The following is a 5,269-nucleotide window of genomic DNA, read 5'->3' on the forward strand; positions in this document are numbered from 1 at the left end:
AGATACCAACTCTGGCATCATGAATGACCAGAGTGATGATAAAGAATATAATGTCAAGTTAGAAATCTCACATATTCTTGGAAAATTAAATGAAAAGTTAGGTCAGCTTTCGGAGCATCAACAAAGTCAAATTGGAAATTTGATCAGAGATTTTGAAAATATCTTTCCTGATACTCAACGAATGCTGCGTTCCATGATATAGATATTGGTGGCACAAAACCAATTCAAAATGGAGCATCTCAAGAAAGAGATTCAATATATTATGTTAGACAATGATATTATTGAACCAGGTGACAGTGAACGGAGTTCAATATATTTCCTTTTCCCCAAGCCAGACAGTTCATACAGGCTCGTGGCAGTCACAAGATCTGCAAATTTGCAAATTTGCATTCAAAGACCGATTTATACCCTATTCCGATAATTGATGATTGCATTGACAAAATCGGAAATGCAAAATTTGTAAGTTTGATATTTTGAAAGGGTAGGCCTACTGGCAGGTTTCACTCACTCACAGGGCGTGTCAAAGAGATTTCCGCATTCTGTACACCATTTTGGTCTTTACTAGAACAAGGGTATGCCATTTAGTTTTAAAAAATACGCCAGCAACCTTTCAAAGAAAGGTAAACCAAATCGCAGCTGACATAGATGGTGTCGAGGCTTATGTTGATGATTTGATTGTTTACAGTCAAACTTGGGAACAACACATGGGGAAGCTCCGTCATTTGTTTCAGAAACTGTCTGAAGCAAATTTGGAAGTGCATTTGGTAAAAAGTGAGTCAGGTCAGACCCATCAAAGCCAAAGTTGAGGCTATTGAGCAATATCCACCGCGTAGAACCGAACGATTTCTGGGTATGGCTGGATTCTAGTATTAAACAATCATACATAATGTAAACCACTACATTAGAATGATCATGATTGCCACAGGATGAAATGGTGGCGCTATTACAGTAACCATCTATACAGATTAATGATTCTGATTGGCTAGTAGTGATGTAATGAGCTATATTTAGAAATGATGTAATGTGCTGTAATATATAAGGCCTGGGGAATAATCAAACAACAGCCACAGTGTATAGTTGTAACAGAGAACTCTGTTAAACTTTTAGCCAGTGGTACAAAATGTACCATAATCGGGTGAAGTCTTCAAACTCGCAGTTCTTGTGTGTTGGAGAGAAGAAAGTACGCCAAAGGCGGTAGTGAACTGTGGTATTTTGCTGGACTAACATAGTGTGTTATCTGACTGTCAAGTGGAACAGATAGCTTGCTCAAGTGCTCTCCGAGAGAGGAGCTTACGGTCAACATAGAAGACCATTTGTGACCGTACACCACGAATGAGCCGTAAATGTCCTCAATTGTATTCTGAGTTACAGTGTAAAATGGGCATGAAGGTCGTATTCATAGGTACCTCAATTTGGTGCTACGTGTACCTCATTTAATGAGATACACGTAGCACCAAATTGAAATACCTATGAATATGACCTTCATGCCCATTTTACACTGTAACTCAGAATACAATTGAGGACATTTACGCTCTCACATTCGTGGTGTACGGTCACATTTGGAAAACACTAGCATAGCAGCTAGGATAGAGAAAACATAATCTTCATGACTTGGACAGAGACTGTGGTAGTCCAGGGGTTTCCCTTGGGTAGACAGGATCTTGGACATTGCTGGATCATGGATCAAGAACTGAGACCATCAACGGAATCTCATCAGAAAGTCAGCCAATTAAGATCGCCAGGCTTAGCTAAGCAACCATAGTAAAAGGAAATAGGTGTATAGTTTAATGCTTGTATGATTTTGTATCGTGATTTGATTGATAGCCATACTGCCCTTATCATAATCATAAACAGTGTATTTGTGATTTGCGTGTTTGGTGTTAAGTGAACTCGACAGGTTTCAGGTGTAAATGACATTGGTCTCAAAATTGTCCATAAAACTATGGGGATAATATAATTATGAACCCGTCATCTTATTTTTTTTTTCGGTATTTATTTTTATCAGCCCATTGAAATCCAAAATTTTCTTGTTCTTCGCGCGCAATATGTTTGTGGGGAATATTGTGCCCACAGATACGGGCTGACAATGTTCTCAAGTTTAATTACATGTAGTATGATGTAGTATTTTGGTACCTCATAGTTCTTTCGATCTGCTCATGGAAATTCATTATTAGCCTATCAAACGAGAACATTATTAAGGATTGTAATTATTACCAAATTATTGGTAAAGAGTTTGATGCTTTATAATAACCCAGTCTGAAAACTTGCACAAAAGATTTCCTCTGTCATTGTTACCCGGCATTGTCACGCTTACAAAAATATACCTATGCAATACATTAATAAACCACGCTTTCAAACTCATTCAGATCGTTCTGTTTCCAAAACAAATAGAAAAGCAAGTCATTGATTGATACAGGAAAGTCCAACCACGAAGGAAATTAAAAATAAACAGGTCAAAATTCGCCAATTATTGCGTAAACAGACCATGCGAAGAAAATAGACTTAAAAGGAGGAAAATATATACTTAATTAACAATCCAAAAAGTTATTGTGCACGGACATTATACAGCAGAAAGGGAAAATATGAAAACTTGATGCTGTTATGTCTACATTTTCATTTACGACGCTCATAATTTACCATAAAAAACGTTTTCATTATTTTATGTGAGGTATCGAGATGTCGATTTTATGGCAAGCAATGCTGATATTAAACGTGGTTTATTGTTGTAAATTGTTGTGTTGTTTCCATCGAATTAGCAATCGTGACTCAATAGATATAGAGTGCGTGTCCAACCTCAAGAAAAAAGAAATATTAAAAATAGTAGGACCGATTTCTTGCATTTACACTGGTATGTCATAGGAAAGCCTGATTGTTGCTCAAAATAATACTTCATATCTCATCTCATTTGATCAGCTACAAAGTTACAGTTATTCTATGGAAAAAAAGAGCTACGGTTTAAAAAGAATATCGTGTCACTTGATTGCATAACAGTTTTACTTTCGTGATAATCAAAATATCAGGATAAATCAATTTTAAGTGCTACCAATTAATGAAGATTGATTAATAAAAATGTGTAAAAAAATTTCATTGGAAACATTGCTTTAAGGTTATAAATGATAATGCAAATAATACACGCAAACTTTGGAAAACACTGCATGCTCATGGTGGTCTTGGTAAAAAAAGTAAAAGTATTATTGTAAATGATAATGAGAGTGAGAGTATTGATCGTGCAAATCAGATCAATGATCATTTTTGTTCAATTGGACACAAAGTTATCGATGCAAATAGTATGAATAGTACCAATCACGACTGTGACTTGATGAGTAACAACCTTGGATCAATTGGTAGTAATGTATTTAGATTCACAGAAATCACAGAAAGTTATGTGCTGAAGGAGTTGAAATCAATTTCCATATGTAAATCAACTGGTATGGATAATATCCCAGCAAATCTTCTCAAAGTTGCTGCTGCATATATTTCTAATTCACTAACGCACATATGCAATGTTTCTCTAAAGAAAGGTAAAGTACCAAACGAGTGGAAGGAGGCTAGAGTTACTCCCATACATAAGGGTGGCGACAAGGATGACTTAAATAATTTCCGGCCAATTTCGGTACTTCCCATCATTTCAAAGATCCTGGAAAGATCAGTTCATGAACAATTGTACACTTATATACAGGAAAATAATATTCTTTCAAGTAATCAGTCCGGCTTCAGACCAAATCATTCAACACAAAGCACCCTTATTGATGTTGCAGATCACATACTGACTGGCATGGAAGAGAGAAAAGCTACTGGAATAGTGTTTCTCGACCTGCGGAAAGCCTTTGATACCGTCAACCACGATCTCTTGTTGAAAAAGCTCTATGGTATTGGCATTCGTGATATGGAGCTTACTTGGTTTACATCCTATTTAAAAGAGCGTACACAGGCTACCGCAATTGGAGGAACACTATCCGATCAAAAATGTATTACTATTGATGTCCCTCAAGGGACAATCTTGGGACCATTGTTATTTTCCATTTTTGTGAACGATTTGTCAAGTAATCTCACATGTAAGACTGTACTCTATGCTGATGATACAGCACTTATGTATTCAAGTAAATGTGCTGATGATATGTGCACTAAACTAAATGACAATTTAAATAATGTTGAAAAATGGTTAGAAAGAAATAAACTTTCTCTGAACGTTTCAAAAACTAAATACATGATATGTGGTACACAAAAGGGCATAGAAAAATGTGAAAATATAAATTTATCTATAAGTGGTAAGGACATTGAACGTGTTGACAATTTTAAGTATCTTGGGACATGGATTGATCCGTTGCTAAAGTGGGATGATCATGTTCACAATACCTGTAAAAAGATCTCTCAGCGTATTGGTCTAGTGAGTAGATTAAGAAAGTCTGTTCCACCTAAAGTTACCAAATTACTTGCCAATACACTCGTAATGCCGTTCTTTGATTATTGCAATCTTGTATAGAACAATTGCTCTAAGGATCTTAGTAACAAATTACAAGTTCTCCAAAATAGACTTGCGAGGTTAGTACTTAACGAAGGCCCAAGGGCACGTGTTTTGGATATGTATGATGTTCTGAAATGGAAAACTTTGAAAACCCGTTCTCATATCAATCTTATTAATCTTGTTCATAAATGCTTGACAGGGAATGCCCCAGATTACCTACGAACTAAATTTTCCTATGTTAACACCCACCACGCCTACGTAACAAAGTCAAGCTCAGGTCTATGTCTTTACCATAACAAGGTCTCGTCAGAAGCAGGAAAAAGAACTTTTCATTATCGAGGTGTTACAGCGTGGAATGAGATGCCACAACATTTAAGGTTAATAAATTACAACTCAAACTTGTTCAAACGGGCACTTCACAATAATTTCTGAACTTTTAATATTTTGTAAAATGTATATATGAAAAATGTAAATAATGCGCGAAAGTTTTACTTTATGACTTTTAAAGATTGATGTATTTTGATGTATGCTTATATATTTGAATGTTTGTGTTATTAATTATTTTACATAATATATGTTTTATGAGCCAGTGAATATGTAAATAACTAGCCAAGGTCTTTATGATTTTAATGACTTTAGATATTATTTTATGTATAAGTTGATGTATGTTTGGATGTTTTATGACGCAGAGAAATGTAAATAACTAGCCAAAGATTTTTACTTTATGACTTTAATGACTTTTGATATTTGATGTATTTGATATATGGTTCTATTTGGATGTTTGTATTTTTAATCATTCTAATA

The sequence above is a fragment of the Amphiura filiformis genome, chromosome 4 (genome assembly GCF_039555335.1).
Source record: "Amphiura filiformis chromosome 4, Afil_fr2py, whole genome shotgun sequence".
In the NCBI taxonomy this organism is placed as follows: domain Eukaryota; kingdom Metazoa; phylum Echinodermata; class Ophiuroidea; order Amphilepidida; family Amphiuridae; genus Amphiura; species Amphiura filiformis.